The sequence below is a fragment of the Apteryx mantelli genome, chromosome 3, assembly GCF_036417845.1.
Source record: "Apteryx mantelli isolate bAptMan1 chromosome 3, bAptMan1.hap1, whole genome shotgun sequence".
NCBI lineage: Eukaryota > Metazoa > Chordata > Aves > Apterygiformes > Apterygidae > Apteryx > Apteryx mantelli.
Genome location: NC_089980.1, coordinates 37,341,898 through 37,367,409, shown reverse-complemented (window position 1 = coordinate 37,367,409; position 25,512 = coordinate 37,341,898). Strand labels below are relative to the sequence as shown.

The following is a 25,512-nucleotide window of genomic DNA, read 5'->3' as shown; positions in this document are numbered from 1 at the left end:
GAATCACAGAATCACAGAATCACTGAGGTTGGAAGGGACCTCTGGAGATCATCTAGTCCAACCCCCCTGCTCAAGCAGGGTCACCTAGAGCACATTGCACAGGATTGCATCCAGGCGCATTTTGAATATCTCCAGAGAAGGAGACTCCACCACCTCTCGGGGCAACCTGTTCCAGTGCTCTGTCACCCTCACAGTGAAAAAGTTTTTCCTCATGTTAAGATGAAAGTGTCTGTGTTTCAGTTTGTGCCCATTGCCTCGCGTCCTGTCGCTCGTCACCACTGAAAAGAGTCTGGCCCCATCCTCTCGACACCCTCCCTTCAGATACTTGTACACATTGATAAGATCTCCTCTCAGCCTTCTCTTCTCCAAGCTAAACAGGCCCAGCTCTCTCAGCCTTTCCTCATAAGAGAGATGCTCCAGTCCCCTAATCATCTTTGTGGCCCTTCGCTGGACTTGCTCCAGTAGTGCCACATCCCTCTTGTACTGGGGAGCCCAGAACTGGACGCAGTACTCTAGATGTGGCCTCACCAGGGCTGAGTAGAGGGGGAGAATCACCTCCCTCGACCTGCTGGCAACACTCTTTCTGATGCAGCCCAGGATACCATTGGCCTTCTTGGCCACAAGGGCACATTGCTGCCTCATGCTTAACTTGGTGTCCACCAGCACTCCCAGGTCCTTCTCAGCAGAGCTGCTTTCCAGCAGGTCCACCCCCAACCTGTACTGGTGCATGGGGTTATTCCTCCCCAGGTGCAGGACCCTGCACTTCCCTTTGTTGAATTTCATGAGGTTCCTCTCTGCCCACCTCTCCAGCCTGTCCAAGTCTCTTTGAATGGCAGCACAGCCCTCTGGCGTATCGGCCACTCCTCCCAGTTTTGTATCATCAGCAAACTTGCTGAGGGTGCACTCTGTGCCTTCATCCAGGTCATTGATGAAGAAGTTGAACAAGACTGGACCCAGGACTGACCCCTGGGGGACACCGCTAGCTACAGGCCTCCAACTAGACTCTGTGCCACTGAGCACAACTCTCTGAGCTCTGCCATGCAGCCAGTTCTCAATCCACCTCACTGTCCACTCATCTAACCCACACTTCCTGAGCTTGTCTATGAGGATGCTATGGGAGACAGTGTCAAAAGCCTTGCTGAAGTCTAGGTAGACAACATCCACTGCTCTCCCCTCATCTACCCAGCCAGTCATTCCATCATAGAAGGCTATCAGATTGGTTAGGCATGATTTCCCCTTGGTGAAGCCATGCTGACTACTCCTGATCACCTTCTTTTCCTCCACATGCGTGGAGATGGCTTCCAGGATGAGCTGCTCCATCACCTTTCCAGGGATGGAGATGAGGCTGACTGGCCTGTAGTTCCCTGGGTCCTCCTTCTTGCCCTTTTTAAAGACTGGGGTGACATTGGCTTTCTTCCAGTCCTCGGGCACCTCTCCTGTTCTCCATGACCTTTCAAAGATGATGGAGAGTGGCTTAGCAATAATGTCCGCCAGCTCCCTCAGCACTCGTGGGTGCATCCCATCAGGGCCCATGGATTTGTGGGTGTCAAGTTTGCTTAAATGATCTCTAACCCACTCCTCCTCCACCAAGGGAAAGACTTCCTCTCTCCAGACTTTCTCTCTTGCCACCAGGGTCTGGGGTTCCTGAGGGCTGGCCTGACCAGTAAAGACTGAAGCAAAGAAGGCATTCAGTAACTCTGCCTTCTCTGCATCCTTCGTCACCAGGACACCCACCCCATTCAGCAAAGGGCCCACATTTTCCCTAGTCTTCCTCTTGCTGCTGATGTATTTGAAGAAGCCCTTCTTGTTGTCCTTGACATCTCTAGCCAGATTTAATTCCAAACGGGCCTTAGCCTTCCTCGTCGCATCCCTGCATACTCTGACAACATTCCTATATTCATCCCAAGTGGCCTGTCCCCCTTTCCACTTTCTGTAGACTTCCTTCTTCTGGTTGAGTTTTGCCAGGAGCTCCTTGCTCATCCATGCAGGTCTCCTACCTCCTTTGCTTGACTTCCTACTCATAGGGATGCACCGCTCTTGAGCCTGGAGGAGGTGATGTTTGAATATTAACCAACTCTCTTGAACACTCCTTCCTTCCAGGGCCCTCACCCATGGGATTCCTCCAAGTAGGTCCCTGAAGAGGACAAAGTTTGCTCTCCTGAAGTCCAGGGTTGCGATCCTACTTGGTGCCCTGCTGCCTCCTCGCAGGATCCTGAACTCCACCATCTCATGGTCACTGCAGCCAAGGCAGCCCCCAACCTTCACATCTTCCACCAGTCCTTCTTTGTTTGTTAGTACGAGGTCCAGCAGCACACCTCTCCTTGTTGGCTCCTCCACCACCTGTGTCAAGAAGTTGTCACCAATGCTCTGCAGGAATCTCCAGGACTGTTTGTGCCTAGCTGTGTTGTCTTTCCAGCAGATATCGGGGTGGTTGAAGTCCCCCATGAGAACCAGGGCCTGGGATCGTGAGGCTACTTCCAGCTGTCTGTAGAAGGCCTCATCAACTTCCTCATCCTGATCAGGTGGCCTGTAGTAAACACCCACAACAGTGTCACCTCTATTAGCCTGCCCTTTGATCCTTACCCATAAGCTCTCGACTCGCTCTTCATCCACCCCTAGGCACAGCTCAATACATTCCAGTTGCTCTCTCACATAAAGAGCAACTCCACCACCTCGCTTTCCTGGCCTGTCTTTCCTAAAAAGCACGTAGCCATCCATGACAGCACTCCAGTCATGCGAGCTATCCCACCATGTCTCCGTAATGGCAATGAGATCATGGCCCTGCGACCGCACAGATATCTCTAGTTCTTCCTGTTTGTTCCCCAAGCTGCGTGCATTGGTGTACAGGCATTTCAGGGAGGTGATCGAGCATGCAGGTTTCCCAGGAGGGCTAAAAGAGGGTCCTCCATAGCCACATCCCATGCGCACTTCCCTGGCTGCATTCACCTGTTGGAGGCATCCTGACTTGAGCAGTCTTTTGCCAACTACCCTGTCACTATAACTCTCCCCTTCCCCCATCTTTCCTAGTTTAAAGCCCTCCTTACCAGGTTGGCCAACCTGTTGGCAAAGACCTGTGTGCCCCGCCTCGTGAGGTGGATCCCATCTCTCGCCATCAGTTGTCGATCTTCAAACAGGGTCCCATGGTCGTAGAAACCAAAACCCTGTTGCCAACACCAGCGGCGCAGCCAGTCGTTAACCTGGAAAGTCCGTCTCCTCCTCCTCTCATCCATCCCCCTCACTGGCAGGATTGAGGAGAAGATGACCTGGGCTCCCAGACCCTTGACCACCATCCCCAGAGCTCTGAAATCCTGCTTGATGGTCTCCAGTTTGCCCTTGGTGTCATTGGTGCCCACATGGAAGAGCAGCAGTGGGTAATAGTCCGAAGCGTGGACAAGCCTTGGCAGTCTTTGCATGACATCTCTCACACGAGCCCCCGGCAGGCCACAAACCTCTCTAGACAAGGGGTCAGGTCTGCAGATAGATGCCTCCGTCCCCTGTAGCAGGGAGTCCCCCACAACAATCACCCGCCGCTTTTTTCCCCTTCCATAAAAGGAAATTTACGTCACCTTTTTGCTACTCTTTGCCTGTCTAAATATGCAGGGCTGAAAATTCTACAGGAAAGAAGCTGTAAAATATTACAGTATGAACCACAATACAGTCAATTTTTCAAAAAACCTGAAAGTACTGCTAGCATATAATGAATAGAAACAAAAAGAAATAAAAAGAGCAAGTATTCTCTTGAATAGAGCAAGTATTTTCTTGATTTTGCTTAATTGAAAAGTAAGTGGCTTTTGGACAGCCATGACTTTTCTTACATACTTCTGTAGCATTGCCTTTCTGTTATTTGTGCCATGCAGACTGTGTCCTTGAGCACACAAAAAGGGTCTCCCTCCTTCAAGATAGCTTCTAGTTTCTCTTATCAAAACCAATAATTTCTCTCTCTCACTGAGATCCAGATTTAGAAACATGGTCTCATGTGATCTGTGTCAGGAACCTGATGCAATCTAAGCTAGTGACACTGAGAGCAGAAATCTGACACATTCAGACAGGGCATGGCATTGTGTAGAGTCACAGCACCTGTTTGAAAAAAAAAATGTCTCTTTACAGTTTGCATAGATCTGCAAAGCTGGTTTTGTATAATAATACCTATGGCGTGGTATGCCTTAAGATACCACATACAGATACTCTTTGCAAAGTGTAAAACTAACCATTTAAATAAAGGAGAAAGATAGAGCAGGTACTTCATGAAAGGGAAAAATTTTCTTAATATTGTTTTGATCTCCAGTGTTATACTCCAGAATATTCATATTCAGGCCTTAAGGTGAAGAGATTTCCCCCTCCCCTTTTAAATCAAGCTTTTTCCTTACTTTTGTCTGTACATTTGTAGACATTTTATAATCCAAGCTATGACATATGCTATTGAAGCAATGGCCACAGAAAGGGCCTGCTTGCCAATGTGTCCTGACTAATGTAAAAGAACAAATCCTCCATTGTTGCCCAAGCGCCATATGTCAATACAATAAAATCACTGTCTTCTGTATTCAAGGTTACATTTGTTTATGATTACAGTGTTTATTTCTTGCTGTGAGATTGTAACTGTGCGTGTTTTTTCTTCTGTTAAAATACATTTTCCACCCCCACTCTGTTAATCCTTTTCCCACCCCCCACCCACTTCTCAACAGAATACATAGCCAGAGGAGAAAAATTATCTTGTATATACATAAAATAATCTCATGTTTCTTTTCTAGAAATATTAATAATTGGGCTATAATGGCATGCATGTCAACACCTAGATACAAGAATGTATTCAAGTACCTGCTTAACTTTTAGCAAGTGGGTATTTCCACTGAAGCTAATTTGAATAATGCATACTTTGGACTTGGATGCTTCTGAAAGCAGCACAAAGATCAGGAGACTTGGATTTCATTCCAGCTTCTCCCACTTGCCCTATAACTCTGCAACAAGTTCACACGAATACATCATTAGCATAGATAAATCTGACTATGATACTGCAAAGTTTGCAGAGTGCTGGCCTTTCCCCTTGAAGGAAAGGGTCTCTGTATGGGAGAACAGTGCTGCTTTCAGGTTTCTGTCACGGAAGAGTCTTTTTACAATTTTGTGACACCCACAAGAATTCTGCTGACAGACCCATGCACAGAGGAAGATACGGAAACCTCCTCCATGGGCTGCTCTGCCCAGCCCTTGGGTCCTCTCTTGTCTCTTGGGTTTTCTACCTGACAGAGGACGTGGTTGCATTCTTACTGCTTACTAAGTACAGTTTGCCTTTAGATAGTGCATTGTGGTAAGACAAACATGAGGCAAATCAGACTCCCCAGTGCTTATAACAGACTTAATCCTATAACAAGTGCTCTCTAGTGCAATCAGCTGCTCCAGAAAAGATGCAGGATGCAGTACTGTCAACACCTGTCCCAGTGAAAATCTATCCTCCATTAGACTCCTGCCAGAACAAAAATAAAAAGTTTTCTGTAGTTTCCCATGGGAGTGATAAGTCTTGCCTCCCCGGAGTAGTTATTGATAAAAGTCTGACTGGAGTCAGGATGAATGAAGGTAGCCGCCAAGTTCCACCCACTCACACAATATATACTTTGTCTAATGTTCTGTAGAGCAATACAAGCTACAATATATTTAAGGTAAATATTTGGCTAGTTAAGTAATTATGCTGAAAGGTTCCCTATCTTTATTACGCCAGACTGAAATGCATAAATCACCTGATGTTATATCTCTGATAAAATTTCCTCTAAAATTTCCCTCTAAAGGGAAGTGCTTTCAGTTTGAGAGGTGGAGTAAAGGGGAGGAAGGTAAAGCACCGTCTTTTTTACCAGGCAACAGCATTAATTATTTGCTGATGCTACAAAGATTTCTACCAGGTCAAATTCAGCTGCATATAAAAGGACAGGTGCACTGCAGCACTGACTGATGTTTTAACAAAGATAAAATCTTTACTGTAAAGGAACAAAGTTCTTCATTTCCTGCTATAGATACCCATGCAATACCAGTGCAATTTAAATAATCATAGCTAAATATTGACTATTTGTGGAACAGCTTTCATTCTTGAACTCTGCACTTGAAGTATTCATATAATACATGTCTGTGCTGCACCAACTGTCAGATACAAGTCTTTATGCAAAAGCAGGATAAAGTTATGAGTCTTTGTCTGTCCCGACTTTCTCTATCTCTGTTACAAGGAAAAGTTGATTCACAGTTTCAAAACAAGACTATATTCTGAGGACAGATTGCATGGATATGGGTAAGAAAATAATTGGCAGCTACATTTATATTTTTCCTGCCTAGCTCCTGACATAAATTAACTTATTAACTATCTAGGTAGGGCAAGAGGGACCAAAAGACAACAAGGAAACACAAAAGACTGACCCAAACAACTCAAAGGTTTTGTGAGTAATAAAGCATCTGATATTTACTTTCACAGATGATAAATTCTTGACTGGCTGAGGGAGGAACTGTGATTTATCTAGATGTCACCATTAATTCCCGCCACCTTGTCTTCTGTCTGATCTTGTACTGATCATGGAGTTAAATTTACATGTAGAAAGATATGAAGCTAGAAAGAGAAGAAGAGATATGAATCTAGATTTAAAATAACTTGAAATACATAACCTTATTGCTCTAGGAATCACAAGCATGGCACACTTAGTATTGCTCTTTCAGTTCCCAGTCACAGACAGTAAGATCTACAGTTGGTGTTGTCTGGTTCTTACCTCTTAATTTGCCAGCCTGTTTTTCTCATTTTCAGATGTCATTGTACTTCATGCTGCCTGCTGTTTCTGCTGATTTTTTTTCTTCTACACTGACACTTTTATCACTTGACACTTACTTTTGACTTGCTTTTATTTATCACCTCGTGGTCATTCTAGAGCCATCCTATGCTTTGTGTCTTCTTGTCCTGCCTTGTACAGGATCATGGTTTCCATATTGGATCTTTCTGCTTTGTGTTTATTTTTCATGGTGAGGCAAACTCACAGTCAAAAATTTATCTAATTACGAGTAATGAACTTTATCTTCAATTTGCATTTTTGCTGTCTGCATACAATATTCTCTTAGCCTTCAGTCTATTGTCATACAAATCATTGAAATGACTGTACAGTACACATTTATTAATCAAACAACCCTGAAAAAAAACCCTTCTCTGTAGGAAATTGTATCAGAGCTACATACTGAACTATGCTCAGGGTTTGCTCTGCTGCACAGATTCAGAGATTGCAAGACTTCATCAAAAAAGGCAAGTGTGAGCCTCTGTAATACTACAGGTTAATGCTGGAGTGATGTTCACTATTAGAAAGTACTATTCTAACACCCTTTTTTGTAATACTAGGTTCTTGGGAAATATACCTTGTAAGTATTATGGCTGGATCAGAAATTGTAAAAGATGATGAGCTTGTAGGTATTAGCGAAAGGCAGTGAAAAGAACAAACTATGCAGTCTTGCTTATACCTTATTTTAGAGAGCCTTAATGAATTAACCAGTGTAAGATGACGGTAAACAAAGTCACCAGAGATGCAGAAATTATGACCAGAGATAAAGGTAATAGTCAATACCTTTACAGCCATTCAAGCATAAAGTTGTAACACATAAGCAGAGAACTGGGTCAGAGGCATTTGTGGTCCATTTATTCATTAACTATACTGTCCCTAAAAGAAGCAAATATAGGTAAAAGATGGGTATAAATAAATGGAAAAACAGGAAACATGGCTTTGTTTTGAAGTACAGAACACAAATTCTTTTCCTCAGTTAATATCAGTTCATTCATATTACCATATAAGAATTCACCATTAAACAGCTAGGACCGTGATGTGATCTATTGACTGCTGTGCTCAAAACATAGCCTTTTTGTATGTGTGTGCAGTACATCAAAGCTGTGGACAGGAAAATGGTGCCATTGAAGAGGATTTCAACATATACGTAAGGATTGTTCTCATACAAAAAAGAGAATAATTAGTTTGAAAAGCTGGAGAAATAATGTCCCTTTAATTTCCCAACATGATCTAAGAGGCACCCTGCAACCCTCATTAGACTACACTCAGGGGCATGTAACTGCAGAGCATTTACAAAATCACTGAGTCAGGAGTTTTGTTACAAAAGAAACAACATTAGAACTGAAAATAATTACAGTTTATGGACTTTATTCAACCCTCTCTAGTTTGGAAAAATATATATATGAGAATGTATTAACCATGAATAGTTGATCCCTCGTCTTGCCTTTTCTATGCAGGTAAAACACAATGTTTGGTTTACAGTTTTGGAAAGGACTGCTAGATTGTTTACTGACAGTATATTGTCAAGAGGAGCTGAGGAAGCTCTTAATCAGACAGGAATTTCTTAGCACTATGTAAGATTGCTTGTCTTTGCTTATCTCACTGAAGCCAAGAATCGAGTTGAAAATCTCAAGATACAAAGACTGATGTTCCTAATAACAACATTTAGGTTCATGAACCATAAGGAAATAATTTGATTGCTGGTGACTTTGCTGAGCAGAAAAACACATTTGAAGTCTCATATTAAAATAACCTTATACCACACTGTAGTCAGGTGCTCTGCTTATCTTCCTGTTAAATTAATAAATATAGGATTTTTTTGAGGTTTCAAAATGCTCAACAATTTTCATTATTAGCACTGCAAGTAATTAGGAAACAATTACACAAGCAAACAACAACATAAAAGAGCAGGAGTATTCCTGTCAGTTCCAAAGCCACGGTTTTAATGTTTACCCTCAGTCTGTTCCCAGAACACTCAAGTACTTGACATATCTATTGGGAATTTATCAAGCTGATGAATTATTATTTTCTGAAGTTGAAACAACTGATTATTTTCTCCACAGAATGTACTACTACTACACAGTTTTGCCACTGTCTAATAAGGCATAGTGCTTACTAAAATAAATTTACATTTTCACAGTGTTGTTAGTTAGTAAGAATGACATTTTAAATCTTAGAGAATGGCAAAGAGATTATCTATGTGCTGATTTCCATAGAAGTCTCCCGTCCATAACAGGATGAGGCAGCCAGTGGAGACTAAACAGAAGAAGAGCCAAGTTCTACTATTATTGACTTCACTGTAAATTGGTCCTCTGACTTTGGGTCAGCTACTTCAGATCTATGCTCCATGCAACTGTGTACTTGAGAATGATAAAATACAGAAACTAAGTTAATCCCACTTTAAGGATCTGTTCTTCTAAATCAAAAAATGCATGGACATACAGGTATGACTAGTTCAGATTACTTCCTCACCTAGAATACAATATACCTCTCACAATGCACTCATCATAATTTTTCAGGTACCAAAAAGAAAAGAGAGAGGACCAATCCAGCTGCTATGAATAATTTCATGATAGTTCACCCCCAAGGTCCAAAAGCCTTGGATTAAATTTCAAAGGTAGGTAATGAAACTGTTCTCAACATGTATTCATGACTGTGATCAAACAGTGAAGGTTTTGCTTTCACTTGTCAACATCTCACTGCTTCTTTAATAGAACCTTCACCCTTGGTCCATATATCTGAGATATAATGTTGGAGCTCACATATGAGTACTACAGAGAGGAAAAAATTGATTCCTCAGAAAAGAATAGTTGCTCGTGTAACTTCACTAAAATAAGCAGCAATTCACAAAGGATGAACTGAGCCTCTGTTTCAATTACCTTCAATGTAGTTGTAAAAAATCCTCCTGTTATTGTTTAAATGGTCTTTTATAGAGAATACATTATGTGCAATACTTGAGTTTGTATGAGCCAAAGCAGGTGTCCCTGGCAGAGTATAGGGGAGCTCCTGCCACTGGAAACTAAAAGTGCAGATGTAAATGATCAGAGAAAAGTTGATCAAGCTATTCTCAAGGCATCAATGCATTTCTTCAGTAGGACTTTGCTTCCTATACAATTGAATGGCTTGCCTCTACATAAGCAGGTCTAATTTCAACTTTCATGTCTCAGTAGAAATTCTAAGAATGCCTTGCCCACCCTTCTAAAATACGAGTTATCAAACACATTAGGCCTGTTTCAGTTAAATACTCATCTAGCAATTTTATTTCTCCATATTGCAACAACAGGTTTGCTTTGCAAAATTTAATCGCAGCAAAGTTGCCCACAAAACTACACCCAGCATGCTCTACTCCTTTTTCCCACGCTTTTTAATATTCATCATATTTTGTCTTTTAATGCAGTCCTAATGAGAGCATATTGGAACACCACAGAACCAGGCTTATAAGAATGCGGTCTTGAAATAAAACGTAGAACAGAAGGAGCATTGTATTACAGCCTCTGTTAATGTTTTAATGGTTGAGAGATTTCCAACATGTTGGCAGTGTTAGGACAAACCAATTTAATAAATTATTAACACTAATCAAACATTTTTATGATGGCAGTCAAAACTTCCTTGGCAGTTAAGGTTAATTCTGTTGAAGTTTGACAAAGATGTTACTGTTAGATGTAAACCATGTTTAAAACTGCAGCCTACTTCAGATCAAAACCTTGCACTGCACTGAAAAGAAATGGTTAAGCAACATGTCTCGAAGTACATAAAGAAACAGTGAATGCAGGATTATAGTGTTCATAGGCAGAGCAAGAGCTGATGAATAGTAGCAAAATATAAATTGATTACAGCATATATAGCATGCCTGCCACTTCTTGGAAAAGGATAGAGAAAGACTGTTATCGAGAAGAGATGAAGCTTAGGCTGTCAAGGGAAGAATGCTAAATCAATATACAAATAAAATCTAGGAATTTCAGACATTTGACAAGAGGGATAGAGAGGAAAATAGAGAGTCCTTCTATTTTCGATGTATTAAACTTTGGAGAAAGAAGGTATTTTAAGGCATCCTTTCATTCAAAAGGCAAGTAACAATAAACGGCAGACAACACCACATTCTCCCTCCAATTCATCTAGCCCTGCCAGTTAGTTTAAATCCAGCACAGCAGAAGCTAATGAGGGGTATGGATTAACAATACAAAGTTTCTTAGGCCTCCCCTGGGGCATCCAACGTCTATACATCATCAATCTACTGCAAATTGATCTAGTCAGCCTGTGACAAGGGTCAGGTTTCCAGGACCAGCTACCAGGCATGATCTAGTCATTTTGAGTTATCAAGACAAAACTCTGCTCTACTGAGCTCCAGTCATATAAAATTCACAGTTCCCCAGGCTTGTAGTGAGCTGAAATCAAACCATAGAGCCCTCTCTGTTCTCCTCTGCACTCACTTAGAAATCAGCTCACCTTTCTGCAAGACATTATTGTTATTATTTTGCTCTCTCTTACAGATGATGCCATCTTGAAAACTTCAGGCTCACAACCAAGAAAAACATATACTAGCCAGACAGCTCATACTAAACCACTGCTAATTATTTCAGTCAAATAAAAATAGTGACAACAAGAAACATTCATATTTATTTTCAATATATAAGAGCAGTAAGGGAGAGGAAAAAGGTGCTTAGAAATGCAGGTCTCTAAATAAGAAATAAGTTTTGTTGGGGTATCACAAACTTTTGTTGGGCTGCAAATTCTTTACTGAATAATAACATGCAGGATTGTGCTTTTATCCAACAACCTACGTGCCACAGCTTTTCCAAATACTCTATGAGTTACCTGGTTCTTTAGTTCAATACATGTGTATTTGAGCTGCTGTCTCTCAGCGTACTTGAAATCCAGTGGATTTCCACGCAAGCTTCATGGTAAGCATGCCTTTGCTCGCAGCACTTTGGCCCACTCAGCTGCACTGAAATGCCTCCATTAAGATGGGAAGGGACACAGGTCACCCAGTATGCAACACCCTGAAAAAAGCGGGATGTTGCATCAACAAGCCTGTGTAGCCAGAACTACAGTGACTTAAGTTACTGGAAAGGGCCCTCTTGATTTCAGTGGTTTTGATGGCATCCATACTTTTAGAGAAAGTGTAGCAAATAAGATTTAGATTGTTTGACTTAGAACCATTTCCTTTTACAACTAACAGTCCCTCCCGAAGGTAATTTTCATGGCAGTCAACCTTCTACCTCAGATGGTTTAAAAGACTAAGCTGCCATATAGAAAAAAAAAAGGATCATAGGATCCCAGCTACATGAAATATGGCAGATTTCTGAGGCTTCCAGTATATTCAAGTCAACTCTTAATCCTCACAGCTAATTGTGATCCAACACAGAGGTATCAATCACCAGCAGCAAACAGATTTTTTGATTCATGAACAAACTTAATAAAAAATCAATGTATTTGTTATTCATAATATTTCTATAAACATTTCCCAGAAATATATTTTGAAATGTGTATTTTTCAACCCCCCCCCCCCAAAAAAAAAAAACAAAACAAAAAACCTTGCAACCTGTACTCCGGAGTTTATTAACAAAAAAGCAAATCCCCAAAGTCACACAGTATTGTGTCAGCTCCAAAGGGATGACAAGCGTTCAAAAACAGTCAAAAGAACTGAGCAAGGCACTTGTGGTATGAACATCTGATGAACATTTGCTCATATTTATTCATGCAAGCATTCTGGAATTTCTCTGTCATGGACAGTCTTCCAAACACAACGTCATGCATATGAATGTGCACGAAAAGCAAGCAAAATGATGCACTAATATCTTTGAAGTAACTTTGAGGCTTTTATCTGATGGGTGCATGTGAATACTTTGTTTCATTATTCACTCAAGTTTTTCACACTGCCAGAAAACCTCTATAGAGGAAAAAACCTCTCAACTGCCAAGCAACCCCAGTTCTCATTTTCCACTAGCCCCTTTGGGCAATGATGTTTGAATAAGTTCCCAAAAGATAACTGCATGTATATGTTCCAAAATTAAGCTTGTGCCCAAGAGATTTCCATGATTTCTCAAGATTCAAAGAGTTCCTGTCACTGCACTGGTCAGCAATGACAAGTTCTTCTCTTTATTGTATTAGCGAACTTTTTACATTGATTTGGATGCAACCAAGATTGTGATATTTTTGCAAAAGGTTGCAAAAATATGAAAGTAATTTCAGGAATGGAAATATGAATATTTAGAAAAATTAATATGGGGGAAATGGATGATTGCAGGCAAAATAGAAAGGAGAGACCTGCTGCTTTTCCACTGTCTTTCCAACCTGCAAAAAGTACTTGAATACCTTTCATATACTAGTATCACACACCAGTTTGGACCAGTCTACTTCAACCAGTAAATACAAGAAAAAATAGGGAAAGCTCTGTGCATGTACCTGTGCATTTAAAGGCAATTTGACAGAACTGTAAGAAGATGCTGGAGGAACTGAGCCCAACTTGTGTTTTGTAGCAGGTAGCCACTTCATATAACCCCTTTTTGAAGAAATAATATTTAAGCCTTTTGAGGTTCCCCACATGCTCTTTTACCCTACACGTATTTATCTCAATTTTTAAATATGTTTATCTGTGTGGGTGTGTGCACATTCACCTATAAGTGTCTGTGTAGTGCTTTGGGCACATATCCCACTACTTAGAAGCAAAATCTCAATTTAAGCTGATATGAGTAGAAATTTGGACAAAGAATGATTGTAGCTTTTTGTTTTAGTATATTACTACTCATAAGTGTCTTTACCTAATCATTTTGTAGGTGTGTTGATACATCTGGTGCTAAAGACAGGACATGCATCCATATTACTATAGCTGATTATTATTAGTGATATTATATGGAATAGACATATATTTTTAGAATGAGTGGTATTATATATAATAGACATATTTTTGGAATGAGTATCAACCCTTTATAAAGATGCAGGACCACCTGAAGTGACATGTAAGTTTAAGCTGCCTTCTACTTGTTTTTTCAGTTGTTAAAATCTACAAGGAGCAAGTCGTCACTTCAGTAGCAATATATAAGACTTCTACAAAGATGTGCTCACCCCCCCCCCCAAACTTTATAAATTGCTTGTGGAAATCATGCTAGTTATCTATCTGAATACTTGGCTGTGTGTATATCATTAAGAAATACAGGAAGAAAGAAGTATGCAGCTGTGTTTCACTTTGTGGATACCATTTGTACCTGTTCAAATTCTGCTTGTAAATGGAAGCCCACAGAAAATGTGGCCCCCTAAATGAGCTCTGCTCTGCTGATCTCCATTTCAAATCTATGACTCAGGTTCACCACTGCTGAGAGTGTTCATTAGGTCTGATGGTTTCCTCTTCGTAGGGAAGGATCCAGGCTAAAATCCTGAATCACAGGTGGAAGAAATTTAAATCATCATCTTGCTGCAAAATTTTACCTATTGTACCTGGTAATGGAGCACATCAGCACTAACCATCTAACCCCACTCTCTCCCCCACAATCGCCCCCACCTCTCCTCACAACTATAGCTACAGGGGAATGGAAAAAGGGGCTATTCCCCAGAGGAAAACGGCTAAAATTCTAGCCTCTGACCCCAAAGCATACTGCTCCAACACAGGCCAAAGAGCAGGCCTGATCAGACTGCTCTCCAGCGCCTAAAGCTCCTTCTACAGAGCTGCTACTGCTGTCAGCTCAGCAAATAAAAGTCTCTCCTTCCTATGCTAAAGCTAAAAACAAATGTTGTTCAGTGTAAGTCAGCTTTTGAATAATAATAAATCAGACTGGTTTGTCTGCACAGTACATGAGAGAGAGCTTCTAACACTGTTTCTGTGAAAGTTCACGATTCCCCTTCCGAGAACAATGCTGTGCCTCTTCCTGCTTTAAAGGTTCCCGCCCTACTTTGCTTCTCTTCCCACCTATCTTTATTTGGTTGCTTTTCCAAGGGCAGACAAGAACTCTATGCAATTCTCTGAATCTCTTATTTTCAGAGAACAAAATACCCTTCCCCCTATCTATGAAAGCTGATGCACTCTGCTGGCTTGGAACTTTAAAAATATCTCTACCAAAGTAGCTTTGGAATAATTTATATTTCTTAGAACTGAGCTGAGTATATGTACATTTTTACCTTGGTATATATGGTACAGTTGTTTTCCCTTCCTTTCCAATGCCATCTTGGTTTTCACTTAAAATTTTGAGGTAGGAAATTCTGAAAAGCCTTAAAAGGACTTTAGGGTCTGGGAAAATGATTGGGGTTCTTGGAGAGAGAGAGAGAGAGAGAGAGAGAGAGAGAGAGAAGGGGATTGCAGTTTGTTTGTGACTTTTTTTTTTTTTTTATGAAAGGGAAAAAATCCTGAACAGCTTGTAATTAGCAGCTCTGAAAAGTTATGGTTTCTTCAATGGCACACAGCAAGCCAAGTAAACGTACAAGAGATTCCTTAACTTAACATGCCTGAAGCTGGATACAGTTTCTGTAAATCAAAGCACAGCTCACACTAACAGTTGCAGTATGTTAGTGACTGGATGGTTACTTTATGAAGAATTATAAAGTGACACAGCAGTCTGGTTGGAAAAAAAAATCATGCTTTGATGTTTTAACCACTAACTTCAAGAGGACCAACAGAGACCTTCCTGTTTTTATTGCAGCCTTTCTATCATTCCTCTCCCCTGCTCCCTCCCTCCTCTCCCCCTCTTAGATGCAGGACTGTTATCTTTCAGTCACTTTGTAAGGTTGACTTGTTTACAGACTGAATGTCTCTGTTTATAGGCCTATATCAGAGAACAAACAGGGCAAGTGTGACTTCCTAGCATCTGAAATGTGATTCTTTTTCCTCTTGGGCAAGCAGGGGGGCAAGGTGTGGGGGAGGAAAAGGGAGAAGGGAACTGCTGTAATTCTCCTCCTCCTCCTCCTCTGTCCTCCCTCCAGGTTAAGTGTACACACCTGTACCATGCCGAGCTATTTTAAATGAGCCCGTTGATTAAACATTGGCTTAGGAAAAGCTCTCACAAAATGAACAGCTATTATCTCAGTAAAAACTATGTCCACTTCAGAAGCTGGTCCGCTAACAGTAAAATCAAGGATAAACAAAGGCTTCTCTTTTGAACACCCCCCCTCCCCGAACACACACTTTTTTTAAAGTTTCTACAACATAGTTTCATTCAGATGTTCATTTGGGGAAAGTTAAAAGCTTGTATCACATTTTGCTAGAGACATTTAAAGGGTGTCAGTGGTGTCGTTATAAGAACATATACACTGTAATGATGAAATTTTAGAAACTATTAATAGCATGAGTTTAGTTATTCCTTTTTGTCTTGAATAATATTTTGCCTCAGGCATAACCCCAGTCTAATCAATAAGAACAGTCCTTAATAAGGTACTCAAATGACAAGATGGATGGCTTGCTTATATTACTAATGGCACAGCTTTTTACAAGGAAGAGGAATTAAAACAATCAGCGTTCCAATCACAAACTGTCTCCTTTTTCTGTTTTGCTTTCCATTCAGTGTGGACAATGCCAATTTCTTTTTTTAGGTTCTCCATACTGTTTGGGTTATAAACACCCCAGATGAGGTATGGATTCATCCTTACTAAAAGTGTCTTACTTTTACACTGACATTTTTTATTTTAATTGTAGGATCCATTTTTATGGGTCTCTGATTTCAAAAGGTTGATTTTGCACAACAAACACTTTGGAGCACAATGGGGTTTTAAAGGGGTACAAAAAGGCGTATTCTGTTAATTTCTATAATAACTTACAAGAAGACATCAGGCCAGCCAGTTATGAGCTGGATCTACCTAGGTTTTCTCTTGTAGGTAGCTTCCCAAAAGAGACAGAAAGACTATTGAACTCAAAAAGGGCCAAATTTTATGAGAATAAAAACTAGAAAGTTGACACTTTAAGCACAACCCCTTCCAAATACATAGATCAGACAGAACAGAAAAGGAAGAATTTACACACAGATCTTTCCTCAAGTGTTGTGTCCGTTCAGGTGGCCTTGGGGCACTGGTGCTTGCTTAGACATAGCCCAGTTACTTCCCGAGCAGTAGCAGTGCCTAGTTCCTGCTGGTTCCTTGCCAGGTCCTTTCCATCCCCTCCGAGGCCAGCCTGCTCCTCATTCCTCACTGCAGTCTCTCTTTGGGGCAGAGTTGGCCAGGCCCATGCTGTGACTCTCATGCACAGCAGTGTCTGGTCCCTGTTCCCTCCAACACTCTCAGTAGCTCCCCGGCGGAAGAGTGAGGTCCTCTCCCTTTAGGGACACCACTGTGCCTTACCACTTCATAAAGAAATATGACATGTCACTAAGAACCAAGAACTAAAACAAATACCATCTGCTACCACATATCACACACCTATACTGTGCAAGGAGATGGACAATCTCCTTGAGGTGAGTCAGCTGCAGTGACCGTTTGAACTAGGGTTCAAAAGTGAAAGTTGAAATAAAAATGAGAATTTGGTCTCTGTTAAGAGTTTGGGTACAGCTTGATTAAGCAGTTTAAATACAGCACCCAAATGGACTTCACCTAAACTCTATGACTACTGTGTCCTGATGCTCCTCGGCACTGTTTCCTTTGCTCGCTGGTCGCAGTGGTGGTGTTCATCCATAGCCAGCCTAGCTTGAAGGCAGCCAGAATTTACTGACCTTTTTGTTTTTTCTCAGAGCAGCAAAATTGTCCCTGCTGTGTCTTCCCACCACTGCAGCCTTCCCCAGGAATTTGCCATTTTCTCCTACCACTTTCAGGGCCTGCCTTGTAGGAGGCATTGGCTTCTGCTCTTACCTGGAATTTCACACCTATGGGGCTTCCTCAGTGCAGACTGCACAGTTCACTATGTGAGATGTGGGCTTTTCCCTCTGCGGTCTCATTACTCTGGAAGCTGTGGATAACACTGAGTTCAGTGCACTCCACTCCTGCCAAAAGGCAATCAGCCAGCAAAGAGACAAACTAACCCTTCACAGAGCACCAAAGCCTTCCAACACAGTTTAGTGCAAAGGGCATACAGAGATTCGTGGCCAATCTCTTCTATTGTATTTCAAACTAGACTGGTCCATCTATACCCCTTTCAGTTTTTGGTCTCATCTGATGGAAGAAGGAGGAAATTAAACCATATGAGTAGAAGCTGATTTCTGTCATGACCACTTTTTCCCCTAGAGACAAAAAGCATATGCTGAAATCAATGGACTCTTTCTGTTAATCACAAAGAGTCCAAGATAGATGCATAAGGGCTTAGATTTTCCTCATCTTGCATGCTCAACTGTCTCCAGCTCTGTTCAGCAAAGTTTTACCTAGGGATGGATGAAGACATTCATTCTAACAAAAGAATTGGCTTGAATCCTGGACCAGAATTCACATATACGTTAATTTATGGTTTTGGTATTCAGATATGTTTGATGAACTCTTCTTCTGTTCATTTTTTGACATGCTTCTCCTTCATGAATGGCTGAAAAAACACTTTAATGTTCGGTTCTAAGTTCAGAAGAGGGACAAAATTTGAAACACATGCTTCTCTTCAGTGTGTCCTACCGGAAGCTGTAAATGACTCCTTCACGCATACCTTAATACTCTTAGATCCTGTTCTGATGCATCTAAGTCTGTCTCTGCATTATAGACATCAAATCCTAGTTATGGATTCTATTATGTAGCAAAAAAACTAGACATAAGTGAAAGAATGCTTAGCTCCTTTTGCAGATCTGGTCAGTACCCTGGAAATCTGTGGTAAATCAAACAATGCTTCTCGCATGTCTGAAAGTAAAACCTTCAAAACCCTGCAGAACTGGAGGAGAGATGATCACATGCTATTCCTCATTGCTGTGCAGATAATCAAGACTGATCTTCTCACAAAAGGTGTCTAATTTCATGAATACACCTATCTAATTTTCAGAATAAAGAGAATGAATGTTCAAGTCAACAGTCTCTAAACAGAGTATTCAATCAGTATTTTTTCTTGTAGTAGCTAATAAGAGCTCAAGACAATGCACAGATAAGCTAATGAAATTCACACACAAGCCTTCATCTTTCCCACTCATTCTGTCAAATTCTGCCTGAATTTCCTCTCCATGGGAACCCTCACAGGCTACTCCTTGTGGGAATTATTTTCTCTCTGAAAATGCTAATACCCAAGTATCAGTATCCACTGAAGAATCAGAGAAGTCCCAGAGCTTGTACACCTTACCCAGGGTAAAGGCATGTATGAGTTAGGACTGAACATAGCCTTCCTTAGCTCTGCTTCTGTTAACAGATACCATAAAACACCATGTTTTTCCTCTTCAAAGCTACTCCTGTATGCTCGAGAAGTATGCACCACAAAGTAGGGCTCGTGCGCAAACATGTTTCTAGAGCATATAATCATGTAACAAAAAGTATAATTTTCTTTATTGTATGATTTCCTGAGTTACTTTGCCCTGTGAAATTCAGTATGGAGAGAACCAATGACTTCAGAGTTTCTCTGAGAGCTCGGATGCCAGCTGTTTTTTGTGTTTCTATGTGCAGTTTTACAGTGATATTCAAGATTACTAGGAGGATCAAAACTTTGACTCCACTAGTGAGAAACAGCTGACAGGGCACTGGGCATCAGGGCTCCAAGCTCCTTTCCAAATTCCGCCGCTTGCCCGTCCTAGGACCTTTAAGGACATGCTGTGCCCTGCAAGACTGATTTGTTTCCATGCCGCATGTGCCGAAGCAGTCTGAGCTCTCGGGCAGGGACCCTTCCTAACTAGAGCTCTGTGCAGTGACTGGGTCTCCGTGGCTCTATTACAATACGAGCACTAATTAAGAGCCCAAGCAGGCTTTGTGCGATGGTTGCCAAGCCAGGTTCTTTGCCTTGTGCTGAATCTTTTGCCTTGCTTAGTTTTTTTAAGTTAATCATTTTCTGCAATGTACTAAGCCACAGTGTAGAAATTTTAGAGGGGCGACTTGCTTCTACAAGTTACTTTTGAACAATAATAAGTCATCATATACTTGTTCATGCTCTGATGAGCTTTGAACTTTAATAAATGATCAGTCCTATTTAAAAGTAACTTAACACTCTTAGCTGCATCTTTCCACGAAGTGTCACTTTGACATCCTCTGTTGTGTCCATTCACTGCAACTTTCACACGCTGTAAATTAAGAACATTTATACATGCAATTAGTGTTAAATAAATGCCTGAAGAACTCCTTGGGGATTAAGCAATTAGATGGCATCATGGAGTAACCTTTGTACTTAACACTTATGAAGAAAATCATCTACCCGTTTTGCACAAATTGCATACTGGGGTAACCATTGCACTGGCAGGAAGTGCTTGGCTGAATTGCAAAATGCAGCTTTGAGTTCATAAAATGTTGTCTTTCCCCCAGTTCTCCCACCCCTCCCCCACTTATTTAAAAGAGAAATTAATGTGGATTAGGTAGTAGGGACTAACTGGTGAATAGGACAGCGCTTTAAATTATTATTAAATGACTGCCTTTGTAAAATAAATCTAGGATTTAAAATGAACTTGAATTTTTAATACTCTAGTTAAATTACAAAAAAGTCTGCTTCAAAAAAACCCACAGATATGTACACATAGGCCATTTGCATGACCTCTGAAAGTAGGACTTTAACTCTTTCATCTCCTATACTTCATTTATGGTGCATGAAAACCATAGTCAGTATTTGTGGCAGAGTATGCAAACAATAATCTTAGAAGGAGAAATGCTTGACACACTAGAGCTCCTTGCAAGTGAAAGCATGCAATTTATTAATTTGAAATGCACCATGCACACCTAAGGCATACTGAAAATAAAAAGAACAATCATTTGCCCTGCAAAGTATATGGACGATACTCACCAAAACTATTGCTTACAAACAACTAAGAGGGTGGAGGAGTAATGGACTCTGAATTTTTATGCTTTAAAGTTCAAGATTAAAGTGCATCCAACTCATTAACACCTGTCATTTATAGGCAGCCTAGAAAAGAAGGGGCACCTTACCTTGATAGACCTGTTCCTAACGCATCAATTTAGAACTAAAGCAGCAAGAGGTGGGCACAAAAAAAGGGTCTGGGAACAAAGCGATGTTCAGAGTTACACACTGAGCTCATTAATCAGCAAAACTAAGAAGCCAAGTGCTGATACCAGCACAGGGGTCCCCTGGCCACAGCCCTGTGCTCTGCTCTCTGCCAGAAGGAACCACTGCACCGGGGGCACCACCAAAGCCACGCACACCTCTCATGAAGCAGCTCATTGTAACCAGAAGATTCCCCAGGCTGGTTCGTGGTGGGACACAATGAAGGCGGTGTGAGAAGTGAACTAGCTGAGGCAGCATTTCACGGGAGAAGAGAGGACCGTTTTTGCAAGGGACAGGGATTCCTAAGTGTCAAGCGTTAGGGAAAAAAAGAAAGAAAAAAAATTGGAAAAAACCAAAAACAACATCACAACATAAAACAGCTGCAGGGAAGTTGTTTTTCACTTGATGCAGCCTGTAGAGGTTGTTTAAAAGGTACCCCTGTGGATCTGAAGTCACCAAACCGCAAGAAATCCCAATCTCAGAGTGCCAGCGCCACCTTCTTGTCAAGGAATTAATCGCAGGCTCTGGAGACGGTGACATGTAACAACGATTTGTAGTGTTTGCCTGTGTGCAAACCAGCATGATTTTTTGGCTAATACCACAGAAGACACCCAGTTTGCACGGCCGGGTCCCACACAGCGCCTAGCAGCCCTCCCCGCTTCGTGCGGGGCAAGGCAGAGGTGCAGGGAGGAGTGTGTCAGCCTCCATCTCTGCAGCGTGCCCCATGTCCAACGCCTGTTCTCTTCAGCAAACAACAGGCAAAAAAATGCTTTGACAAAGAAAACACTTCATAACTCATGAAGAATCATTTAAAATTCGATTTCACCAAACTCCCTTTTAAAAAGAGTATTATTTTTCTTAATGTTTTAAGACAGCCTTTCTTTTTCTACTAGGAAAAAAAAAGTTTACTTCTGTTGTTTTCTTTGATGTGAGGAAATTAATTTTCCCAGTAATCTTGTTCAATCAGAGGAAAAATGTTTCTCACATACAAGTAATTTTTACATAGGCAAATATTTCTACAGCAAGACTTTAAAAAACAAAACTTTAGTAGGTACTAAAAAGATTTTGGTCATATTTAGATGTGGTAGAATGTCACATTTGGGGGATTTAAAATTTTATAATCTTCCTCCCTCAGAATCATCAATTCAATGCTCTGTTAAATCATCGAGGGGAAGACTAAAACAGCCATCAACTCACTGGAAGAGAGGCTAAGCTCCTCACTAATGAACTCTTCAATCCACTAAGGAACACAATTGACAAGAGTCCAATGGGAAACCCATCTCTTCTTCCTGCGTTGAAAGACTCATGGCTGTGATTGGTGATTTTGTCTGTGTGAAATGAACCAGCAACACATAAAAATTGCATCCTTCTAACAATTTTGTAGTTATAAAGTGTGCCAAACTGATGTCCTTGGAGCTAAAATGTTCTAGTTAGTTGCAGACACAGTGCAGAGCAGTAATCAACAGAGAAAAAGATTCTGTTTTATGGTCTCAATGTGCCTTAAATATGACATGAAAAGACATATACTACTTGGGGTGTGAGAATGAATTCTGAGCCTCTCCAGTTTACTTGTCTGAAGCAACTGTCACCAAGGGGATCTTATGACACCACCTGCAATAACAAATCTAGTCCAATGAACCAGCTTAGGCCCTTAGACGAGTCATTTATTCCACATGCCACCAACATCATTTCACATCAGGCACCAGGTAGCATAAGTAATAGCCTACACATTTTCATACATCTCTTTTTTCCAGTTTTTACCAGGGATGGATGTGGAAACAACAAAGTCCCAAGGCAAATCATGAAATATTTTTATTCTGAGTGCAATTCTAACAAAGAAACATATCCTGAAGACACTTTCTTTTCCAGTACAGTTTAGCAGACAGCAAAGCATCAGATGATCAAGATGATAAATATTGCTGGATATTCATCAAAAAAATAACCCCCTGAACATTTTGAGACTTGTTCTCCCCTCCAGTCCTGAGGTTAGAAATGGAACAGCAACAACTTAAAAAGGATGTGACCTTTTAATTGTATCCAGAAATCTGGAACTTGCCTGTCCTCACTGCATGGATTAAAGACATGGGACTAGTGACGAAGAGAAGAAGCAGAATTAGAAAGAATGTGCATGCTTAGCTGACCCATCCTTGTACATACACATACCCCTGCCCAGGGTAAACAAAGGAATTTGTATTTCAGAGTAGAGATGGTTGCATGTGATGTTAAAATCCGTATCTCACCTATTCAACTCACACAGTGCCCCTATGAATTTAAATGACTTCACCAACACTATTAGAGTAAGTGACCTGTAACCAGTTGTGGACTATGGGGAGAGAAAAAAAACATATATGGAAAATTAATAAGGGGAAGACAAAGGACAGACAAAAACAAAAATAACAACAGCATGAGAATTTGTTAAGTAAAAAAATGAACATTTTCAACACTGGAAAACTCTGGAAAACATCAATTATTTGTGCACAAGTCAGAAATATGACCGTATTTCACATCCACTGCCTCCATCCCCAGAACACTCAGCCCTAACACACTTAACTGCTTAAGCAGAAATAAAAATTTAAGCTCCTAAGTGAGCGTGTACACATGCCTTCACTGGGACTTCTCTGCAACTGACTGCAGTATGAGTTTTGCTTGTGTAATACGGACTAGGAGTAGTCACAACATGATGGCCAAAGTAAATTCATACAGTGCAAACTGGAATGTCATAACGAGGCGCAGGGTTACTTAGAAAGCACGTTGCAGCACTGGCGTTCCTGAATGACTGGAATGGCTGGTAGAGCGCTAGGGAAAGGCTCCGACCTTCCTCTCTCTGCGCCCTCCTGGCCTCTCCCTGCTCATTCAGAATTGCCATTTCCATGTTTCCGGGTGACTTCCCTGCAGTACAGTATTGGGGAACTCAGTCTCCCTGCTTGGTGATGGCTCTAATGGCTAAGGCTGAAGCCTGCCTCACCCTGCCCATTTCCTGTTAAGTGTGTGTGAGTGCGCATGCATGTGTGTGAATGCATATATATATATATATATATATGTATGTATGTATGTATGTATGATGTATATATATGTATAATACATACATATTTAATATCAATTACAGGGAAAACAGGGCAGTCTTTCAAATTTCAAATACGTCAACATATTGTACAAACAGGAAGCGGCACTGCAGCAACAGGTCATTAAAAAGTCTGCAGACCAACCAAGAATTAGGAGAGTCACCTGAAAAATGAAAAAAAAAAAAAAATCAGGCCTTTTCCACCATGGCTGGCATATCCTAAATCTCTCATAGTTTTATGCTCTTACAAAAGGGCGATGTGTGTTTCATGGAACTACCCAAGTGAGCAGCATTATAAATAACCACATATTTTCACACTGCCTTTTCCTGTAACACACTCCCTATCACTTAATCGCCTGCTCTTTTGCTCTCTCGTCAACGCAGAAAATGCTTAGGAAGGGTGGGGAGAGGACAGGGTCTGAAGAGACTCCATTCAGAAAGTAGTTTCAAGTATTCTCTTATTTGTCAGGAATCTTTCCATTGCAGAAGCATCCTGAAATTACCAATCTGTTTTCCTCTGCTCGAAGGCTTTAAGTCTGTCCCTCTCCCTGCCTTGCACCTTGAAATGACATTATGAGGAAAGTCACGACTGATTCATTTCTCAAGAAGCTGATGTGGAATCATAAGGCTAGGCTGCCAGCTAGAGGTAATCCAAGGGAAAAAAAATAGCTCTGACCTACCAAAGTTCTTGTTCATGACAGAAGTACGTGGTAGAGAGAGAAAATACCTGCATTTGCAGCATCACTGTGAGTGCTCTCATCTAAAAAGGACCCTCAGTAATACTTCTCTATCACATAAACCAGTTGAAGGTGACAGATTTTAATTTACCAGAAACATCTGAATGGCAACTCTATTTCATTTTTACTTTTTTTTTTTTAAAGTAAAATTAAAAACACCCTCCCTCCCCTGAGTATTCACCATTTTATAATCCAAGCTGTCCCAATGCAGCGTAAGTATGCACACAACTGGCTATGTTTTTTAACATCTGCTTTTCATTTTCTTAACAGGAAACCAACACAATTTCCATGACAAAAGAGGATTCTGGTGTTATACTCTCATTTATCTGTCATGTGTACACTTGGCAGTATTTGATCTTTATTCTCCAGACACTTAAGAAATAATCTAGGAATTATTGCTTCTTGACAATACAAACAAGGCTATCTATAAATAAATCGCAGAAAGGACAGAGTGGAGGTTCGCTTAGCACCCGCAGAGGGACTGCCTAGGGGCTAGTTCTCGTTTATTTTTTGGCCATAGCTCCAGATCAGAAGGTCACTTTCCTTTCTGAGTGATGTGAGTGCCCTTTTGTGCGAGTCTGAGCGAGGGGAACACAGGCCCTCACACAAAGCACCTCTGAAGAAATCTGCTGACTTTTTTTTTCCTTCCCCCTTCTGAGAGCATATTGTCTGACACCACAAAGAAGAATGGCCACTGATTTAAGAAGTATGGTGGCAGGGCCAGACCACATGAACTGCACTCTTGTCAATCTTGCTGAATGTGCATTGAGGGGGAAAGCAGCATTTCGGCGACATCGTACAATAAGAAGTTCTGAAAGCGGGAAATAATAGCCCAGCATGCGTTACAGCGACGGCAGCTCTGAATAACTTCTGTTTGACAGTCAGGGTTCACTTTCAAACCAGTTTGCAGCTGAG

The 25,512-nt window shown here is 41.1% G+C and overlaps 2 long non-coding RNA genes across 2 annotated transcripts in view; one reads left to right on the top strand and one right to left on the bottom strand.

Moving 5' to 3' along the window:
* Positions 1–25,512, bottom strand: part of LOC106490493 (uncharacterized) — a 360,542-nt gene that overhangs the window by 50,546 nt on the left and 284,484 nt on the right. The window lies entirely within an intron of this gene.
* LOC136991661 (uncharacterized) lies at positions 6,366–11,398 on the top strand. Its single transcript, XR_010883871.1, has 3 exons — positions 6,366–6,413; positions 9,311–9,408; positions 11,282–11,398. It is a non-coding gene; the product is annotated as an uncharacterized lncRNA (long non-coding RNA).